Genomic DNA, 23,349 nt, shown 5'->3' on the forward strand with positions numbered 1-23,349 from the left:
CACTGCATTGAGTCCAGAGAGTGCACTGGCACCACTGGAGTTGCAGTGCAGTGAGTCGAGAGGGTGTCCTGGAACCACTGGGGATGCAGCGCAGTGACTACAGAGAGTGCACTGTCTCCACTGGGGATGCACTGCAGTGAGTCCAGAGAGTGCACTGCCACCACTGGTGATGCAGTGCAGTGAGTCCAGAGAGTGCACTGTCAGCACTGGGGATGCAGTGCAGTGAGTCCAGAGAGTGCACTGGCACCACTGGGGATGCACTGCAGTGAGTCCAGAGAGTGCAATGGCACCACTGGGGATGCACTGCAGTGAGTCCAGAGAGTGCACTGGCACCACTGGGGATGCAGTGCAGTGAGTGCAGAGAGTGCACTGGCACCACTGGGGATGCACTGCAGTGAGTCCAGAGAGTGCACTGGCACCACTGGGGATGCAGTGCAGTGAGTCCAGAGAGTGCACTGGCACCACTGGGGATGCACTGCAGTGAGTCCAGAGAGTGCAGTGGCACCACTGGGGATGCAGTGCTATGAGTCCAGAGAGTACACTGGCACCACTGGGGATGCAGTGCAGTGAGTCCAGAGAGTGCACTGTCAGCACTGGGGATGTAGTGCAGTGAGTCCAGAGAGTGCACTGGCTCCACCGGGGATTCAGTGCAAGGAGTCCAGAGAGTGCACTGGCACCACTGGGGATGCACTGCAGTGAGTCCAGAGAGTGCACTGGCACCCCTGGGGATGCAGTGCAGTGAGTCCAGAGAGTGCACTGGCACCACTGGTGATGCAGTGCAGTGAGTCCAGAGAGTGCACTGGCACCACTGGGGATGCAATGCAGTGAGTCCAGAGAGTGCACTGGCACCACTGGGGATGCAGTGCAGTGAGTCCAGAGAGTGCACTGGCACCACTGGGGATGCACTGCAGTGAGTCCAGAGAGTGCAGTGGCACCATTGGGGATGCAGTGCACTGAGTCCAGAGAGTGCACTGGCACCACTGGGGATGCAGTGCAGTGAGTCCTGAGAGTGCAAAGGCACCACAAGGGATGCAGTGCAGTGAGTCCAGAGAGTGCACTGGCACCACTGGGGATGCAGTGCAGTGAGTCCAGAGAGTGCACTGGCACCACTGGGGATGCAATGCAGTGAGTCCAGAGAGTGCACTGGCACCACTGGGGATGAAGTGCAGGTAGTCCAGAGAGTGTACTGGAACACTGGGGATGCAGTGCAGTGAGTGCAGAGAGTGCACTGGCACCAGTGCGGAAGCACTGCAGTGAGTCCAGAGAGTGCACTGGCACCACTGGGGATGCACTGCAGTGAGTCCAGAGAGTGCACTGGCACCACTGGGGATGCAGTGCAGTGAGTCCAGAGAGTGCACTGGCACCAATGGGATGCAGTGTAGTGAGTCCAGAGAGTGCACTGGCACCAATGGGGATGCACTGCAGTGAGTCCAGAGAGTGCACTGGCACCACAGGGGATGCAGTGCAGTGACTCCAGAGAGTGCACTGGCACCACTGGGGATGCACTGCAGTGAGTCCACAGAGTGCACTGGCACCACTGGGGATGCACTGCAGTGAGTCGAGAGAGTGCACTGTCACCACTGGGGATGCAGTGCAGTGAGTCCTGAGAGTGCAATGGCACCACTGGGGTTGCAGTGCAGTGAGTCCAGAGAGTGCACTGGCACCACTGGGGATGCAGTGCAGTGAGTCCAGAGAGTGCACTGGCACCACTGGGGATGCACCGCAGTGACTCCAGAGAGTGCACTGGCACCACCGGGGATTCACTGCAGTGAGTCCAGAGAGTGCACTGACACCACTGGGAATGCACTGCAGTGAGTACAGAGAGTGCACTGGCACCTCAGGGGCTGCACTGCAGTGAGTCCAGAGAGTGCACTGGCACCACTGGGGATGCACTGCAGTGAGTCCAGAGAGTGCACTGGCACCACTGGGATGCACTGCAGTGAGTCCTGAGAGTGCAATGGCACCACAGGAGATACCCTGCAGTGAGTCCAGAGAGTGCACTGGCACCACTGGGGATGCAGCACAGTAAGTCCAGAGAGTGAACTTTCACCACTCGGGACGCAGCGCAGTGACTACAGAGAGTGCACTGGCACCACTGGGGATGCACTGCAGTGAGTCCAGAGAGTGCACTGGCACCAGTGGGGATGCACTGCAGTGGGTCCAGAGAGTGCACTGTCACCACTGGGGATGCAGTGCAGTGAGTCCAGAGAGTGCACTGGCACCACTGGGGATGCACTGCAATGAGTCCAGAGAGTGCACTGGCACTAATGGGGATGCAGTGCAGTGAGTCCAGAGAGTGCACTGGCACCACTGGGGATGCACTGCAGTGAGTCCAGAGAGTGCACTGTCAGCACTGGGGATGCAGTGCAGTGAGTCCAGAGAGTGCACTGGCACCACTGGGGATGCACAGCAGTGAGTCTAGAGAGTGCACTGGCTCCACTGGGGATGCACTGCAGTGAGTCCAGAGAGTGCACTGGCACCACTGGAATGCAAAGAAGTGAGTCCAGACAGTGCAATGGAACCACTGGGGATGCAGTGCAGTGAGTCCAGAGAGTGCACTGGCACCACTGGGGATGCAGTGCAGTGAGTCCAGAGAGTGCACTGGCACTTCTGGGGATGCAGTGCAGTGAGTGCAGAGAGTGCCCTAGCACAACAGGGGATGCACTGCAGTGACTCCAAAAAGTGCACTGGCACCACTGGGGATGCACTGCAGTGAGTCCAGAGAGTGCACTGGCACCACTGGTGATGCAGTGCAGTGAGTCCAGAGAGTACACTGGCACCACTGGGGATGCACTGCAGTGAGTCCAGAGAGTGTACTGGCACCACAGGGGATGCACTGCAGTGAGTCCAGAGAGTGCACTGGCACCACTGGGGATGCAGTGCAGTTGAGTCCAGAGAGTGCACTGGCACAACAGGGGATGCACTGCAGTGAGTCCAGAGAGTGCACTGGCACCACTGGGGATGCAGTGCAGTGAGTCCAGAGAGTGCACTGGCACCACTGGTGATGCAGTGCAGTGAGTCCAGAGAGTGCACTGGCACCACTGGGGATGCAGTGCAATGAGTCGAGAGAGTGCACTGTCACCACTGGGGATGCAGTGCAGTGAGTCCAGAGAGTGCACTGGCACCACTGGGGATGCACTGCAGTGAGTCCAGAGAGTGTACTGGCACCACTGGGGATGCACTGCAGTGAGTCCAGAGAGTGCACTGGCACCACTGGGGATGCACTGCAGTGAGTCCAGAGAGTGCACTGGCACCACTGGCGATGCAGTGCAGTGAGTCCAGAGACTGCACTGGCACCACTGGGGTTTTAGTGCAGTTAGTCCAGAGAGTGCACTGGCACCAATGGGGATGCAGTGCAGTGAGTCCAGAGAGTGCCCTTGCACCACTGGGGATAAACTGCAGTGAGTCCAGACAGTGCACTGGCACCACTGGGGATGCACTGCAGTGAGACCAGAGAGTTCTCTGGCACCACTGGGGAAGCAGTTTAGTGAGTCCAGAGAGTGCACCGGCTCCAATGGGGATACACTGCAGTGAGTCCAGAGAGTGCACTGACTCCACTGGGGATGCAGTGCAGTGAGTCCAGAGAGTGCACTGGCACCACTGGGGATGCAGCACAGTGAGTCCAGAGAGTGCTGTGGCACCACTGAGCTGCACTGCAGTGAGTCCAGAGATTGCACTGGCACAACAGGGGATGCACTGCAGTGAGTCCAGAGAGTGCACTGGCACCGCTGGTGATGCAGTGCAGTGAGTCCAGAGAGTACACTGGCACCACTGGGGATGCACTGCAGTGAGTCCAGAGAGTGTACTGGCACCACAGGGGATGTAGTGCAGTGAGTCCAGAGAGTGCACTGGCACCACTGGGGATGCACCCCGGTGAGTCCAGAGAGTGCACTGGCACCACTGGGGATGCAGTGCAGTGAGTCAAGAGACTGCACTGGCACCACTGGGGTTTTAGTGCAGTGAGTCCAGAGAGTGCACTGGCACCAATGGGGATGCAGTGCTGTGAGTCCAGAGAGTGCACTGGCACCACTGGGGATGCAGTGAGTCCAGACAGTGCACTGGCACCACTGGGGATGCACTGCAGTGAGTCCAGAGAGTTCTCTGGCACCACTGGGGATGCAGTTTAGTGAGTCCAGAGAGTGCACCGGCTCCAAAGGCGATACACTGCAGTGAGTCCAGACAGTGCACTGGCTCCACTGGGGATGCAGTGCAGTGAGCTCAGAGAGTGCACTGGCACCACTGGGGATGCAGTGCAGTGAGTCCAGAGAGTGCTCTGGCACCACTGAGCTACACTGCTGTGAGTCCAGTAATTGCACTGGCACCACTGGGGATGCACTGCTGTGAGTCCAGAGACTACACTGGCACCACTGGGGATGCAGTGCAGTGAGTCCAGAGAGTGCACTGGCACCACTGGGGATGCAGTGCAGTGAGTCCAGAGAGTGCACTGGCACCACTGGGGATGCACTGCAGTGAGCTCAGAGAGTGCACTGGCACCACTGGGGATGCAGTGCAGTGAGTCCAGAGAGTGCACTGGCACCACTGGGGATGCACTGCAATGAGTCCAGAGAGTGCAGTGGCACCATTGGGGATGCAGTGTACTGAGTCGAGAGAGTGCACTGTCACCACTGGGGATGCAGTGCAGTGAGTCCAGAGAGTGGACTGGCACCACTGGGGTTGCACTGCAGTGAGTCCAGAGAGTGCACTGGCACCACTGGGGATGCAGTGCAGGTAGTCCAGAGAGTGCACTGGAACACTGGGGATGCAGTGCAGTGAGTGCAGAGAGTGCACTGGCACCAGTGCGGAAGCACTGCAGTGAGTCCAGAGAGTGCACTGGCACCACTGCGGATGCACTGCAGTGAGTCCAGAGAGTGCACTGGCACCACTGGGGATGCAGTGCAGTGAGTCCAGAGAGTGCACTGGCACCACTGGGGATGCAGTGCAGTGACTCCAGAGAGTGCACTGGCAACACTGGGGATGCAGTGCAGTGACTCCAGAGAGTGCACTGGCAACACTGGGGATGCACTGCAGTGAGTCCACAGAGTGCACTGGCACCACTGGGGATGCACTGCAGTGAGTCCAGAGAGTGCACTGGCACCACTGGGGATGCACCCCGGTGAGTCCAGAGAGTGCACTGGCACCACTGGGGATGCACCCCGGTGAGTCCAGAGAGTGCACTCGCACCACTGGGGATGCAGTGCAGTGAGTCCAGAGAGTGCACTGGCCCCACTGGGGATGTAGTGCAGTGACTTCAGAGTGTACACTGGCACCATTGGGGATGCAGTGCAGTGAGTCCAGAGAGTGCACTGGCACCACTGGAGTTGCAGTGCAGTGAGTCGAGAGAGTGCCCTGGAACCACTGGGGATGCAGCGCAGTGACTACAGAGAGTGCCCTGGCACCACTGGGGATACAGTGAGTCCAGACAGTGCACTGGCACCACTGGGGATGCACTGCAGTGAGTCCAGAGAGTTCTCTTGCACCACTGGGTATGCAGTTTAGTGAGTCCATAGAGTGCACCGGCTCCAAAGGCGATACACTGCAGTGAGTCCAGACAGTGCACTGGCACCACTGGGGATGCAGTGCAGTGAGTCCAGAGAGTGCACTGGCACCACTGGGGATGCAGTCCAGTGAGTCCAGAGAGTGCTCTGGCACCACTGAGCTACACTGCAGTGAGTCCAGTAATTGCACTGGCACCACTGGGGATGCACTGCTGTGAGTCCAGAGAGTGCACTCTCAGCACTGGAGATGCACTGCAGTGAGACCAGAGAGTGCACTGGCACCACTGGGGATGCAGTGCAGTGAGTCCAGAGAGTGCAGTGGCTCCACTGGTGGTGCAGTGCAGTGAGTCCAGAGAGTGCACTGGCACCACTGGGGATGCAGTGCAGTGAGTCCTGAGAGTGCAATGGCACCACTGGGGATGCAGTGCAGTGAGTCCAGAGAGTGCACTGGCACCACTGGGGATGCAGTGCAGTGAGTCCAGAGAGTGCACTGGCACCACTGGGGATGCACCGCGGTGACTCCAGAGAGTGCACTGGCACCACCGGGGATTCACTGCAGTGAGTCCAGAGAGTGCACTGACACCACTGGGAATGCACTGCAGTGAGTACAGAGAGTGCACTGGCACCTCAGGGGCTGCACTGCAGTGAGTCCAGAGAGTGCACTGGCACCACTGGGGATGCAGTGCAGTGAGTCCAGAGAGTGCACTGGCACCACTGGGATGCACTGCAGTGAGTCCTGAGAGTGCAATGGCACCACAGGAGATACCCTGCAGTGAGTCCAGAGAGTGCACTGGCACCACTGGGGATGCAGCACAGTAAGTCCAGAGAGTGAACTTTCACCACTGGGGACGCAGCGCAGTGACTACAGAGAGTGCACTGGCACCACTGGGGATGCACTGCAGTGAGTCCAGAGAGTGCACTGGCACCAGTGGGGATGCACTGCAGTGGGTCCAGAGAGTGCACTGTCACCACTGGGGATGCAGTGCAGTGAGTCCAGAGAGTGCACTGGCACCACTGGGGATGCACTGCAATGAGTCCAGAGAGTGCACTGGCACTAATGGGGATGCAGTGCAGTGAGTCCAGAGAGTGCACTGGCACCACTGGGGATGCACTGCAGTGAGTCCAGAGAGTGCACTGTCAGCACTGGGGATGCAGTGCAGTGAGTCCAGAGAGTGCACTGGCACCACTGGGAATGCACAGCAGTGAGTCTAGAGAGTGCACTGGCTCCACTGGGGATGCACTGCAGTGAGTCCAGAGAGTGCACTGGCACCACTGGAATGCAAAGAAGTGAGTCCAGAGAGTGCAATGGAACCACTGGGGATGCAGTGCAGTGAGTCCAGAGAGTGCACTGGCACCACTGGGGATGCAGTGCAGTGAGTCCAGAGAGTGCACTGGCACTTCTGGGGATGCAGTGCAGTGAGTGCAGAGAGTGCCCTAGCACAACAGGGGATGCACTGCAGTGACTCCAGAAAGTGCACTGGCACCACTGGGGATGCACTGCAGTGAGTCCAGAGAGTGCACTGGCACCACTGGTGATGCAGTGCAGTGAGTCCAGAGAGTACACTGGCACCACTGGGGATGCACTGCAGTGAGTCCAGAGAGTGTACTGGCACCACAGGGGATGCACTGCAGTGAGTCCAGAGAGTGCACTGGCACCACTGGGGATGCAGTGCAGTTGAGTCCAGAGAGTGCACTGGCACAACAGGGGATGCACTGCAGTGAGTCCAGAGAGTGCACTGGCACCACTGGGATGCAGTGCAGTGAGTCCAGAGAGTGCACTGGCACCACTGGGGATGCACTGCAGTGAGTCCAGAGAGTGCACTGGCACCACTGGGGATGCAGTGCAATGAGTCGAGAGAGTGCACTGTCACCACTGGGGATGCAGTGCAGTGACTCCAGAGAGTGCACTGGCACCACTGGGGATGCACTGCAGTGAGTCCAGAGAGTGTACTGGCACCACAGGGGATGCACTGCAGTGAGTCCAGAGAGTGCACTGGCACCACTGGGGATGCACTGCAGTGAGTCCAGAGAGTGCACTGGCACCACTGGCGATGCAGTGCAGTGAGTCCAGAGACTGCACTGGCACCACTGGGGTTTTAGTGCAGTTAGTCCAGAGAGTGCACTGGCACCAATGGGGATGCAGTGCAGTGAGTCCAGAGAGTGCCCTTGCACCACTGGGGATAAACTGCAGTGAGTCCAGACAGTGCACTGGCACCACTGGGGATGCACTGCAGTGAGACCAGAGAGTTCTCTGGCACCACTGGGGAAGCAGTTTATTGAGTCCAGAGAGTGCACCGGCTCCAATGGGGATACACTGCAGTGAGTCCAGAGAGTGCACTGACTCCACTGGGGATGCAGTGCAGTGAGTCCAGAGAGTGCACTGGCACCACTGGGGATGCAGCACAGTGAGTCCAGAGAGTGCTGTGGCACCACTGAGCTGCACTGCAGTGAGTCCAGAGATTGCACTGGCACAACAGGGGATGCACTGCAGTGAGTCCAGAGAGTGCACTGGCACCGCTGGTGATGCAGTGCAGTGAGTCCAGAGAGTACACTGGCACCACTGGGGATGCACTGCAGTGAGTCCAGAGAGTGTACTGGCACCACAGTGGATGTAGTGCAGTGAGTCCAGAGAGTGCACTGGCACCACTGGGGATGCACCCCGGTGAGTCCAGAGAGTGCACTGGCACCACTGGGGATGCAGTGCAGTGAGTCAAGAGACTGCACTGGCACCACTGGGGTTTTAGTGCAGTGAGTCCAGAGAGTGCACTGGCACCAATGGGGATGCAGTGCTGTGAGTCCAGAGAGTGCACTGGCACCACTGGGGATGCAGTGAGTCCAGACAGTGCACTGGCACCACTGGGGATGCACTGCAGTGAGTCCAGAGAGTTCTCTGGCACCACTGGGGATGCAGTTTAGTGAGTCCAGAGAGTGCACCGGCTCCACTGGGGATGCACTGCAGTGAGTCCAGACAGTGCACTGGCACCACTGGGGATGCAGTGCAGTGAGCTCAGAGAGTGCACTGGCACCACTGGGGATGCAGTGCAGTGAGTCCAGAGAGTGCTCTGGCACCACTGAGCTACACTGCTGTGAGTCCAGTAATTGCACTGGCACCACTGGGGATGCACTGCTGTGAGTCCAGAGACTACACTGGCACCACTGGGGATGCAGTGCAGTGAGTCCAGAGAGTGCACTGGCACCACTGGGGATGCAGTGTAGTGAGTCCAGAGAGTGCACTGGCACCACTGGGGATGCACTGCAGTGAGCTCAGAGAGTGCACTGGCACCACTGGGGATGCAGTGCAGTGAGTCCAGAGAGTGCACTGGCACCACTGGGGATGCACTGCAATGAGTCCAGAGAGTGCAGTGGCACCATTGGGGATGCAGTGCACTGAGTCGAGAGAGTGCACTGTCACCACTGGGGATGCAGTGCAGTGAGTCCAGAGAGTGGACTGGCACCACTGGGGTTGCACTGCAGTGAGTCCAGAGAGTGCACTGGCACCACTGGGGATGCAGTGCAGGTAGTCCAGAGAGTGCACTGGAACACTGGGGATGCAGTGCAGTGAGTGCAGAGAGTGCACTGGCACCAGTGCGGAAGCACTGCAGTGAGTCCAGAGAGTGCACTGGCACCACTGGGGATGCAGTGCAGTGAGTCCAGAGAGTGCACTGGCACCACTGGGGATGCAGTGCAGTGAGTCCAGAGAGTGCACTGGCACCACTGGGGATGCAGTGCAGTGACTCCAGAGAGTGCACTGGCAACACTGGGGATGCAGTGCAGTGACTCCAGAGAGTGCACTGGCAACACTGGGGATGCACTGCAGTGAGTCCACAGAGTGCACTGGCACCACTGGGGATGCACTGCAGTGAGTCCAGAGAGTGCACTGGCACCACTGGGGATGCACCCCGGTGAGTCCAGAGAGTGCACTGGCACCACTGGGGATGCACCCCGGTGACTCCAGAGAGTGCACTCGCACCACTGGGGATGCAGTGCAGTGAGTCCAGAGAGTGCACTGGCCCCACTGGGGATGTAGTGCAGTGACTTCAGAGTGTACACTGGCACCATTGGGGATGCAGTGCAGTGAGTCCAGAGAGTGCACTGGCACCACTGGAGTTGCAGTGCAGTGAGTCGAGAGAGTGCCCTGGAACCACTGGGGATGCAGCGCAGTGACTACAGAGAGTGCCCTGGCACCACTGGGGATACAGTGAGTCCAGACAGTGCACTGGCACCACTGGGGATGCACTGCAGTGAGTCCAGAGAGTTCTCTGGCACCACTGGGGATGCAGTTTAGTGAGTCCAGAGAGTGCACCGGCTCCAAAGGCGATACACTGCAGTGAGTCCAGACAGTGCACTGGCACCACTGGGGATGCAGTGCAGTGAGTCCAGAGAGTGCACTGGCACCACTGGGGATGCAGTCCAGTGAGTCCAGAGAGTGCTCTGGCACCACTGAGCTACACTGCAGTGAGTCCAGTAATTGCACTGGCACCACTGGGGATGCACTGCTGTGAGTCCAGACAGTGCACTGGCACCACTGTTGATGCAGTGCAGTGAGTCCAGAGAGTGAACTGGCACCACTGGGGATGCAGTGCAGTGAGTCCAGAGAGTGCACTGGCACCACTGGGGATGCAGTGCAGTGAGCTCAGAGAGTGCACTGGCACCACTGGGGATGCAGTGCAGTGAGTCCAGAGAGTGCACTGGCACCATTGGGGATGCACTGCAGTGAGTCCAGAGAGTGCAGTGGCACCATTGGGGATGCAGTGCACTGAGTCCAGAGAGTGCACTGGCACCACTGGGGATGCAGTGCAGTGAGTCCTGAGAGTATAAAAGGCACCACAAGGGATGCACTGCAGTGAGTCCAGAGAGTGCACTGTCACCACTGGGGATGCAGTGCAGTGAGTCCAGAGAGTGCACTGGCACCAGTGCGGAAGCACTGCAGTGAGTCCAGAGAGTGCACTGGCACCACTGGGGATGCAGTGCTGTGAGTCCAGAGAGTGCACTGGCACCACTGGGGATGCAGTGCAGTGAGTCCAGAGAGTGCACTGGCACCAATGGGATGCAGTGCAGTGAGTCCAGAGAGTGCACTGGCACCAGTGGGGATGCACTGCAGTGAGTCCAAAGAGTGCACTGGCACCACTGGGGATGCAGTGCAGTGACTCCAGAGAGTGCACTGGCACCACTGGGGATGCACTGCTGTGAGTCCACAGAGTGCACTGGCACCACTGGGGATGCACTGCAGTGAGTCCAGAGAGTGCACTGGCACCACTGGGGATGCACCCCGGTGAGTCCAGAGAGTGCACTGGCACCACTGGGGATGCACCCCGGTGAGTCCAGAGAGTGCACTCGCACCACTGGGGATGTATTGCAGTGACTCCAGATTGTGCACTGGCACCACTGGGGATGCAGTGCAGTGAGTCCAGAGAGTGCACTGGCACCACTTGAGTTGCAGTGCAGTGAGTCGAGAGAGTGCCCTGGAACCACTGGGGATGCAGCGCAGTGACTACAGAGAGTGCACTGTCTCCACTGGTATTGCAGTGCAGTGAGTCCAGAGAGTGCACTGCCACCACTGGTGATGCAGTGCAGTGAGTCCAGAGAGTGCACTGTCAGCACTGGGGATGCAGTGCAGTGAGTCCAGAGAGTGCACTGGCACCACTGGGGATGCACTGCAGTGAGTCCAGAGAGTGCAATGGCACCACTGGGGATGCACTGCAGTGAGTCCAGAGAGTGCACTGGCACCACTGGGGATGCAGTGCAGTGAGTCCAGAGAGTGCACTGGCACAAAAGGGGATGCACTGCAGTGAGTCCAGAGAGTGCACTGGCACCACTGGGGATGCAGTGCAGTGAGTCCAGAGAGTGCACTGGCACCACTGGGGATGCAATGCAGTGAGTCCAGAGAGTGCACTGGCACCACTGGGGATGCAGTGCAGTGAGTCCAGAGAGTGCACTGTCAGCACTGGGGATGCAGTGCAGTGAGTCCAGAGACTGCACTGGCACCACTGGGGATGCACTGCAGTGACTCCAGAGAATGCACTGGCACCACTGGGGATGCAGTGCAGTGACTCGAAAGAGTGCACTGCCACCACTGGGGATGCACTGCAGTGAGTCCGGAGAGTGCCCTGGCACCAATGATGATGCAGTGCAGTGATCCAGAGAGTGCACTGGAACCACTGGGGATGCAGTGCAGTGAGTCCAGAGAGTGCACTGGCACCACTGGGGATGCACTGCAGTGAGTCCAGAGAGTGCACTGGCACCACTGGGTATGCAGTGCAGTTAGTCCATAGAGTGCACTGGCTCCACTGGGGCTGCAGTGCAGTGACTCAAGAGAGTGTACAGGCACCACTGGGGATGCAGTGCAGTGAGTCCAGAGAGTGCAATGGCACCACAGGGGATGCACTGCAGTGATTCCAGAGAGTGCACTGTCACCACTGGGGATGCAGTGCAGTGAGTCCAGAGAGTGCACTGGCACCAGTGGGGGTGCACTGCAGTGAGTCCAGAGAGTGCACTGGCACCACTGGGGATGCAGTGCACTGAGTCCAGAGAGTGCACTGGCACCAATGGGGATGCACTGCAGTGAGTCCAGAGAGTGCATTGTCACCATTGGGGATGCAGTGCAGCGAGTCCAGAGATTGCACTGGCACCACTGGGGATGCACTGCAGTGAGTCCAGAGAGTGCACTGGCACCTAAGGGCCTGCACTGCAGTGAGTCCAGAGAGTGCACTGGCACCAGTGGGGACGCAGTGCAGTGATGTCCAGAGAGTGCACTGGCACTTCTGGGGATGCAGTGCAGTGAATGCAGAGAGTGCACTAGCACAGAAGGGGATGCACTGCAGTGACTCGAGAAAGTGCACTGGCACCACTGGGGATGCTCTGCAGTGAGTCCAGAGAGTGCACTGGCACCACTGGGGATGCAGTGCAGTGAGTCCAGAGAGTACACTGGCACCACTGGGGATGCAGTGCAGTGAGTCCAGAGAGTGCACTGGCACCACTGGGGATGCACTGCAGTGAGTCCAGAGACTGCACTGGCACTAATGGGGATGCAGTGCAGTGACTCGAAAGAGTGCACTGGCACCACTGGGGATGCACTGCAGTGAGTCCAGAGAGTGCACTGGCTCCACTGGGGATGCAGTGCAGTGAGTGCAGAGAGTGCACTAGCACAACAGGGGATGCACTGCAGTGACTCCAGAAAGTGCACTGGCACCACTGGGGATGCAGTGCAGTGAGTCCAGAGAGTGCACTGGCACCACTGGTGATGCAGTGCAGTGAGTCCAGAGAGCACACTGGCACCACTGGGGATGCACTGCAGTGAGTCCAGAGAATGCACTGGCACTAATGGGGATGCAGTGTAGTGACTCGAAAGAGTGCACTGGCACCACTGGGGATGCACTGCAGTGAGTCCGGAGAGTGCCCTGGCACCAATGGTGATGCAGTGCAGTGAGTCCAGAGAGTGCACTGGCACCACTGGGGATTCAGTGCAGTGAGTCCAGAGAGTGCACTGGTACCACTGGGGATGCAGTGCAGTGAGTCCAGAGAGTGCACTGGCACCACTGTTGATGCAGTGCAGTGAGTCCAGAGAGTGCACTGGCACCACTGGGGATGCACTGCAGTGAGTCCAGAGAGTGCACTGGCACCACTGGGGATGTAGGCAGTGAGTCCAGAGAGTGCACTGGCTCCACCGGGGATTCAGTGCAAGGAGTCCAGAGAGTGCACTGGCACCACTGGGAATGCACTGGAGTGAGTACAGAGAGTGCACTGGCACCTAAGGGCCTGCACTGCAGTGAGTCCAGAGAGTGCACTGGCACCACTGGGGCTGCACTGCAGTGAGTCCAGAGAGTGAACTGTCACCACTGGGGATACCCTGCACTGAGTCCAGAGAGTGCACTGGCACCACTGGGGATGCACTGCAGTGAGTCCAGAGAGTGAACTGTCACCACTGGGAATACCCTGCACTGAGTCCAGAGAGTGCACTGGCACCACTGGGGACGCAGCACAGTAAGTCCAGAGAGTGAACTGTCACCACTGGGGACGCAGCGCAGTGACTACAGAGAGTGCACTGGCACCACTGGGGATGCACTGCAGTGAGTCCAGAGAGTGCACTGGCACCAGTGGGGATGCAGTGCAGTGGGTCCAGAGCGTGCACTGGCACCACTGGGGATGCAGTGCAGTGAGTGCAGAGAGTGCACTGGCTCCACTGGGGATGCAGTGCAGTGAGTCCAGAGAGTGCACTGGCACCACTGGTGATGCACTGCAGTGAGTCCAGAGAGTGCACTGTCAGCACTGGGGATGGAGTGCAGTGAGTCCAGAGAGTGCACTGGCACCACTGGTGATGCAGTGCAGTGAGTCCAGAGAGTGCACTGGCACCACTGGGGATGCAGTGCAGTGAGTCCAGAGAGTGCACTGGCACCACTGGAATGCAAAGAAGTGAGTCCAGAGAGTGCACTGGCACCACTGGGGATGCAGTGCAGTGAGTCCAGAGAGTGCACTGGCACTTCTGGGGGTGCAGTTCAGTGAGTCCAGAGAGTGCACTGGCACCACTGGGGATGCACTGCAGTGAGTCCAGAGAGTGCACTGGCACCACTGGGGATGCAGTTCAGTGAGTCCAGAGAGTGAACTGTCACCACTGGGGACGCAGCACAGTAACTACAGAGAGTGCACTGGCACCACGGGGGATGCACTGCAGTGAGTCCAGAGAGTGCACTGGCACCAGTGGGGATGCAGTGCAGTGAGTCCAGAGAGTGCACTGGCACTTCTGGGGATGCACTGCAGTGAGTCCAGAGAGTGCACTGGCACCACTGGGGATGCACTGCAGTGAGTCCAGAGAGTGCACTGGCACCACTGGTGATGCAGTGCAGTGAGTCCAGAGAGTGCACTGGCACCAGTGGGGATGCAGTGCAGTGAGTCCAGAGAGTGCACTGGCACCACTGGGGATGCACTGCAGTGAGTCCAGAGAGTGCACTGGCACCACTGGTGATGCAGTGCAGTGAGTCCAGAGAGTGCACTGGCACCACTGGGGATGCAGTGCAGTGAGCTCAGAGAGTGACCTGGCACCACTGGGGATGCAGTGCAGTGAGTCCAGAGAGTGCACTGGCACCACTGGGGATGCACTGCACTGAGTCCAGAGAGTGCACTGGCACCACTGGGGATGCAATGCAGTGAGTCCAGAGAGTGCACTGGCTCCAATAGGGATGCAGCACAGTGAGTCCAGAGAGTGCACTGGCACCACTGGGGATGCACTGCAGTGAGTCCAGAGAGTGCACTGGCTCCAATAGGGATGCAGCACAGTGAGTCCAGAGAGTGCACTGGCACCACTGGGGATGCAGTGCAGTGAGTCCTGAGATTGCACAGGCACCACTGGGGATGCAGTGTAGTGAGTTCAGAGAGTGCACTGGCACCACTGGGGATGCAGTGCAGTGAGTCCAGAGAGTGCACTGGCACCACTGGGGATGCACTGCACTGAGTCCAGAGAGTGCACTGGCACTTCTGGGGATGCAGTGCAGTGAATGCAGAGAGTGCACTAGCACAACAGGGGATGCACTGCAATGACTCCAGAAAGTGCACTGGCACCACTGGTGATGCACTGCAGTGAGTCCAGAGAGTGCACTGGCACCACTGGTGATGCAGTGCAGTGAGTCCAGAGAGTGCACTGGCACCACTGGGGATGCACTGCAGTGAGTCCAGAGACTTCACAGGCACCACTGGGGATGCAGTACAGTGAGTCCAGAGAGTGCACTGGCACCACTGGGGATTCAGTTCAGTGAGTCCAGAGAGTGCACTGGCACCACAGGGGATGTAGTGCAGTGAGTCCAGAGAGTGCACTGGCACCACCGGTGATTCACTGCAAGGAGTCCAGAGAGTGCACTGGCACCTAAGGGGCTGCACTGCAGTGAGTCCACAGAGTGCACTGGCACCACTGGTGATGCAGTGCAGTGAGTCCGGAGAGTGCACTGGCACCACAGGGGATACACTGCAGTGAGTCCAGAGAGTGCACTGGCACCACTGAGGATGCAGCACAGTGAGTCCAGAGAGTGCACTGGCACCACTGGGGATGCAGCGCAGTGACTACAGAGAGTGCACTGGCACCACTGGGGATGCAGTTCAGTGAGTCCAGAGAGTGAACTGGCACCACTGGAGATGCAGTGCAGTGAGTCCAGAGAGTGCACTGGCACCACCGGGGATTCACTGCAGTGAGTCCAGAGAGTGCACTGACACCACTGGGAATGCACTGCATTGAGTACAGAGAGTGTACTGGCACCACTGGGGATGCACTGCAGTGAGTCCAGAGAGTGCACTGGCACCACTGGGGATGCACTGGAGTGAGTGCAGAGAGTGCAATGGCACCATTGGGGATGCAGTGCAGTGAGTCCAGAGAGTGCACTGGCACCACTAGGGATGCAGCACAGTGAGTCCAGAGAGTGAACTGTCACCACTGGAGACGCAGCGCAGTGACTCCAGAGAGTGCGCTGGCACCACAGGGGATGCACTGCAGTGACTCCATAAAGTGCACTGGCACCACTGGGGATGCAGTGCAGTGAGTCCAGAGAGTGAACTGGCACCACTGGGGATGCAGTGCAGTGAGTCCAGAGAGTACACTGGCACCACTGGGGATGCACTGCAGTGAGTCCGGAGAGTGCACTGGCACCAATGGTGATACAGTGCAGTGAGTCCAGAGAGTGCACTGGCACCACTGGGGATGCAGTGCAGTGAGTCCAGAGAGTGCACTGGCACCACTGGGGATGCAGTGCAGTAAGTCCAGAGAGTGCACTGGCACCACTGGGGATGCAGTGCAGTGAGCTCAGAGAGTGCACTGGCACCACTGGGGATGCAGTGCAGTGAGTCCAGAGAGTGCACTGGCACCACTGGGGATGCAGTGCACTGAGTCCAGAGAGTGCACTGGCACCAATGGGGATGCAGTGCACTGAGTCCAGAAAGTGCACTGGCAGCACTGGGGATGCACTGCAGTGAGTCCAGAGAGTGCACTGGCACCACTGGGGATGCAGTGCAGTGAGTCCAGAGAGTGCACTGGCACCACTGGGGATGCACCCCGGTGAGTCCAGAGAGTGCACTGGCTCCAATGGGGATGCAGTGCCTGAGTCCAGAGAGTGCACTGGCACCACTGGGGATGCAGGGCAGTGAGTCCTGAGAGTGCAATGGCACCACAAGGGATACACTGCAGTGAGTCCAGAGAGTGCACTGGCACCACTGGGGATGCAGTGCAGCGAGTCCAGAGATTGCACTGGCACCACTGGGGATGCACTGCAGTGGGTCCAGAGAGTGCACTGGCACCACTGGGGATGCAGTGCAGTGAGTCCAGAGAGTGCACTGGCACCACTGGGGATGCACTGCAGTGAGTCCAGAGATTGCACTGGCACCACTGGGGATGCAGTGCAGTGAGTCCACAAAGTGCACTGGCACCACTGTTGATGCACTGCAGTGAGTCCAGAGAGTGCACTGGCACCTAAGGGCCTGCACTGCAGTGAGTCCAGAGAGTGCACTGGCACCACTGGGGCTGCACTGCAGTGAGTCCAGAGAGTGAACTGTCACCACTGGGGATACCCTGCACTGAGTCCAGAGAGTGCACTGGCACCACTGGGGATGCACTGCAGTGAGTCCAGAGAGTGAACTGTCACCACTGGGGATACCCTGCACTGAGTCCAGAGAGTGAACTGTCACCACTGGGGACGCAGCGCAGTGACTACAGAGAGTGCACTCTCACCACTGGGGATGCACTGCAGTGAGTCCAGAGAGTGCACTGGCACCAGTGGGGATGCAGTGCAGTGGGTCCAGAGCGTGCACTGGCACCACTGGGGATGCAGTGCAGTGAGTCCAGAGAGTGCACTGGCACCACTGGGGATGCAGTGCAGTGAGTCCAGAGAGTGCACTGGCACCAGTGGGGATGCACTGCAGTGGGTTCAGAGCGTGCACTGGCACCACTGGGGATGCAGTGCAGTGAGTCCAAAGAGTGGACTGGAACCACTGGGGATGCACTGCAGTGAGTCCAGAGAGTGCACTGGCACCACTGGGAATGCAGTGCAGTGACTCCAGAGAGTGCACTGGCACCACTGGTGATGCACTGCAGTGAGTCCAGAGAGTGCACTGTCAGCACTGGGGATGAAGGGCAGTGAGTCCAGAGAGTGCACTGGCACCACTGGAGATGCACTGCACTGAGTCCAGAGAGTGCACTGGCTCCACTGGGGATGCAGTGCAGTGAGTCCAGAGAGTGCCCTGGCACCAATCGTGATGCAGTGCAGTGAGTCCAGAGAGTGCACTGGCACCACTGTGATGCAGTGCAGTGAGAGCACAGAGTGCACTGGCACCACAGGGGATACACTGCAGTGAGTCCAGAGAGTGCACTGGCACCACTGGGGATGCACTGCAGTGAGTCCAGAGAGTGCACTGGCACCACTGGAGATGCACTGCAGTGAGTCCAGAGAGTGCACTGGCACCACTGGGGATGCACTGCAGTGAGTCCAGAGAGTGTACTGGCACTTTAGGGATGCACTGCAGTGAGTCCAGAGAGTGCACTGGCACCACTGGGGATGCACCCCGGTGAGTCCAGAGAGTGCACTGGCACCACTGGGATGCACTGCAGTGAGTCCAGAGAGTTCTCTGGCACCACTGGGGATGCAGTTTAGTGAATCCAGAGAGTGCACCGGCTCCAATGGGGATACACTGCAGTGAGTCCAGAGAGTGGAGTGGCACCACTGGGGATGGAGTGCAGTGATTCCAGAGAGTGCACTGGCACCACTGGGGATGCAGTCCAGTGAGTCCAGAGAGTGCTCTGGCACCACTGAACTGCACTGCTGTGAGTCCAGAGACTACACTGGCACCACTGGGGATGCAGTGCAGTGAGTCCACAGAGTGCACTGGCACCACTGGGGATGCAGTGCAGTGAGTCCAGAGAGTGCACTGGCACCACTGGTGATGCAGTGCAGTGAGTCCAGAGAGTGCACTGGCACCACTGGGGATGCAGTGCAGTGAGCTCAGAGAGTGCACTGGCACCACTGGAGATGCAGTGCAGTGAGTCCAGAGAGTGCACTGGCACCACTTGGGATGCACTGCACTGAGTCCAGAGAGTGCACTGGCACCACTGGGGATGCAGTGCACTGAGTCCAGAGATTGCACTGTCAGCACTGGGGATGCACTGCAGTGAGTCCAGAGAGTACACCGGCTCCAATGGGGATACACTGCAGTGAGTCCAGAGAGTGCACTGGCACCACTAGGGATGCAGCACAGTGAGTCCAGAGACTGAACTGGCACTACTGGGGATGCAGTGCAGTGAGCTCAGAGAGTGCACTGGCACCACTGGGGATGCAGTGCAGTGAGTCCTGAGAGTGCACTGGCACCACTGGGGATGCAGTGCAGTGAGTCCAGAGAGTGCACTGGCACCACTGGGGATGCAGTGCAGTGAGTCCAGAGAGTGATCTGGCACCACTGGGGATGCACTGCACTGAGTCCAGAGAGTGCACTGGCACTTCTGGGGATGCAGTGCAGTGAATGCAGAGAGTGCACTAGCACAACATTGGATGCACTGCAATGACTCCAGAAAGTGCACTGGCACCATTGGGGATGCACTGCAGTGAGTCCAGAGAGTGCACTGGCACCACTGGTGATGCAGTGCAGTGAGTCCAGAGAGTGCAGTGGCACCACTGGGGATGCAGTGCAGTGAGTCCAGAGAGTGCACTGGCACCACTGGGGATGCAGTGCAGAGAGTCCAGAGAGTTCTCTGGCACCACTGGGGATGCAGTTTAGTGAGTCCAGAGAGTGCACCGGCTCCAATGGGGATACACTGCTGTGAGTCCAGAGAGTGCACTGGCACCACTAGGGATGCAGCACAGTGAGTCCAGAGAGTGAACTGGCACTACTGGGGATGCAGTCCAGTGAGCTCAGAGAGTGCACTGGCACCACTGGGGATGCAGTGCAGTGAGTCCAGAGAGTGCACAGGCACCACTAGGGATGCAGCACACTGAGTCCAGAGAGTGATCTGTCACCACTGGGGACGCAGCGCAGTGACTCCAGAGAGTGCACTGCCACCACAAGGGATGCACTGCAGTGAGTCCAGATAGTGCACTGGCACCAGTGGGGATGCACTGCAGTGGGTCCAGGGCGTGCACTGGCACCACTGGGGATGCAGTGCAGTGAGTGCAGAGAGTGCACTGGCACCACTGGGGATGCACCGCGGTGAGTCCAGAGAGTGCACTGGCACCACTGGGGATGCAGTGCAGTGAGTCCAGAGAGTGCACTGGCACCACTGGTGATGCACTGCAGTGAGTCCAGAGAGTGCACTGGCACCACTGGGGATGCACTGCAGTGAGTCCAGAGAGTGCACTGGCTCCACTGGGGATGCACTGCACTGAGTCCAGAGAGTGCACAGGCACCACTGGGGATGCAATGCAGTGAGTCCAGAGAGTGCAATGGAACCACTGGGGATGCAGTGCAGTGAGTCCAGAGAGTGCACTGGCACCACTGGGGATGCAGTGCAGTGAGTCCAGAGAGTGCACTGGCACTTCTGGGGATACAGTGCAGTGAGTGCAGAGAGTGCACTAGCACAACAGGGGATGCACTGCAGTTTCTCCAGAAAGTGCACTGGCACCACTGGGGATGCAGTGCAGTGAGTCCAGAGAGTACACTGGCACCACTGGGGATGCACTGCAGTGAGTCCAGAGAATACACTGGCACTAATGGGGGTGCAGTGCAGTGACTCGAAAGAGTGCTCTGGCACCACTGGGATGCAGTGCAGTGAGAGCACAGAGTGCACTGGCACCACAGGGGATACACTGTAGTGAGTCCAGAGAGTGCCCTGGCACCACTGGGGATGCACTGCAGTGAGTCCAGAGAGTGCACTGGCACCACTGGGGATGCACTGCAGTGAGTCCAGAGAGTGCACTGGCACCACTGGGGATGCACTGCAGTGAGTCCAGAGAGTGCACTGGCACCACTGGGGATGCACTGCAGTGAGTCCAGAGAGTGCACTGGCACCACTGGGGATGCACCCCGGTGAGTCCAGAGAGTGCACTGGCACCACTGGGGATGCACTGCAGTGAGTCCAGAGAGTTCTCTGGCACCACTGGGGATGCAGTTTAGTGAATCCAGAGAGTGCACCGGCTCCAATGGGGATACACTGCAGTGAGTCCAGAGAGTGGAGTGGCACCACTGGGGATGGAGTGCAGTGATTCCAGAGAGTGCACTGGCACCACTGGGGATGCAGTGCAGTGAGTCCAGAGAGTGCTCTGGCACCACTGATCTGCACTGCTGTGAGTCCAGAGACTACATTGGCACCACTGGGGATGCAGTGCAGTGAGTCCAGAGAGTGCACTGGCACCACTGGGGATGCAGTGCAGTGAGTCCAGAGAGTGCACTGGCACCACTGGGGATGCAGTGCAGTGAGCTCAGAGAGTGCACTGGCACCACTGGGGATGCAGTGCAGTGAGTCCAGAGAGTGCACTGGCACCACTGGGGATGCACTGCACTGAGTCCAGAGAGTGCACTGGCACCACTGGGGATGCAATGCAGTGAGTCCAGAGAGTGCACTGGCTCCAATAGGGATGCAGCACAGTGAGTCCAGAGAGTGCACTGGCACCACTGGGGATGCAGTGCAGTGAGTCCAGAGAGTGCACTGGCACCACTGGGGATGCAATGCAGTGAGTCCAGAGAGTGCACTGGCTCCAATAGGGATGCAGCACAGTGAGTCCAGAGAGTGCACTGGCACTACTGGGGATGCAGTGCAGTGAGTCCTGAGATTGCACTGGCACCACTGGGGATGCAGTGTAGTGAGTTCAGAGAGTGCACTGGCACCACTGGGGATGCAATGCAGTGAGTCCAGAGAGTGCACTGGCACCACTGGTGATGCAGTGCAGTGAGTCCAGAGAGTGCAGTGGCACCACTGGGGATGCAGTGCAGTGAGTCCAGAGAGTGCACTGGCACCACTGGGGATGCACTGCAGTGAGTCCAGAGACTTCACAGGCACCACTGGGGATGCAGTACAGTGAGTCCAGAGAGTGCACTGGCACCACTGGGGATTCAGTTCAGTGAGTCCAGAGAGTGAACTGGCACCACAGGGGATGTAGTGCAGTGAGTCCAGAGAGTGCACTGGCACCACCGCTGATTCACTGCAAGGAGTCCAGAGAGTGCACTGGCACCTAAGGGGCTGCACTGCAGTGAGTCCACAGAGTGCACTGGCACCACTGGTGATGCAGTGCAGTGAGTCCGGAGAGTGCACTGGCACCACAGGGGATACACTGCAGTGCGTCCAGAGAGTGCACTGGCACCACTGAGGATGCAGCACAGTGAGTCCAGAGAGTGCACTGGCACCACTGGGGATGCAGCGCAGTGACTACAGAGAGTGCACTGGCACCACTGGGGATGCAGTTCAGTGAGTCCAGAGAGTGAACTGGCACCACTGGAGATGCAGTGCAGTGAGTCCAGAGAGTGCACTGGCACCACCGGGGATTCACTGCAGTGAGTCCAGAGAGTGCACTGACACCACTGGGAATGCACTGCATTGAGTCCAGAGAGTGCACTGGCACCACTGGGGATGCAGTGCAGTGATGTCCAGAGAGTGCACTGGCACTTCTGGGGATGCAGTGCAGTGAATGCAGAGAGTGCACTAGCACAGAAGGGGATGCACTGCAGTGACTCGAGAAAGTGCACTGGCACCACTGGGGATGCTCTGCAGTGAGTCCAGAGAGTGCACTGGCACCACTGGGGATGCAGTGCAGTGAGTCCAGAGAGTACACTGGCACCACTGGGGATGCAGCGCAGTGAGTGCAGAGAGTGCACTGGCACCACTGGGGATGCACTGCAGTGAGTCCAGAGAGTGCACTGGCACCACTGGAGATGCAGTGCAGTGAGTCCAGAGAGTGCACTGGCACCACTGGTGATGCACTGCAGTGAGTCCAGAGAGTGCACTGGCACAACAGGGGATGCACTGCAGTGAGTCCAGAGACTGCACTGGCACTAATGGGGATGCAGTGCAGTGACTCGAAAGAGTGCACTGGCACCACTGCGGATGCACTGCAGTGAGTCCAGAGACTACACTGGCACCACTGGGGATGCACTGCAGTGAGTCCAGAGAGTGCACTGGCACCACTGGGGATGCAGTGCACTGAGTCTAGAGAGTGCACTGGCACCACTGGGGATGCACTGCAGTGAGTCCAGAGAGTGCACTGGCACCACTGGGGATGCAGTGCCGTGAGTCCAGAGAGTGCACTGGCACCACTGGTGATGCAGTGCAGTGAGTCCAGAGAGTGCACGGGCACCACTGGGGATGCACTGCAGTGAGTCCAGAGAGTGCACTGGCACCACTGGAGATGCACTGCAGTGAGTCCAGAGAGTGCACTGGCTCCACTGGTGATGCAGTGCAGTGAGTGCAGAGAGTGCACTAGCACAACAGCGGATGCACTGCAGTGACTCCAGAAAGTGCACTGGCACCACTGGGGATGCAGTGCAGTGAGTCCAGAGAGTGCACTGGCACCACTGGTGATGCAGTGCAGTGAGTCCAGAGAGTACACTGGCACCACTGGGGATGCACTGCAGTGAGTCCAGAGAATGCACTGGCACTAATGGGGATGCAGTGCAGTGACTCGAAAGAGTGCACTGGCACCACTGCGGATGAACTGCAGTGAGTCCGGAGAGTGCCCTGGCACCAATGGTGATGCAGTGCAGTGAGTCCAGAGAGTGCACTGGCACCACTGGGGATGCAGTGCAGTGAGTCCAGAGAGTGCACTGGCACCACTGGGGATGCAGTGCAGTGAGTCCAGAGAGTGCACTGCCACCACTGGGGACGCACTGCAGTGCGTCCAGAGCGTGCACTGGCACCACTGGTGATGCACTGCAGTGAGTCCAGAGAGTTTACTGGCACCACTGGGGA

This window comes from Anser anser, assembly GCF_964211835.1.
Source record: "Anser anser genome assembly, contig: HAP1_SCAFFOLD_40, whole genome shotgun sequence".
Classification (NCBI taxonomy): domain Eukaryota; kingdom Metazoa; phylum Chordata; class Aves; order Anseriformes; family Anatidae; genus Anser; species Anser anser.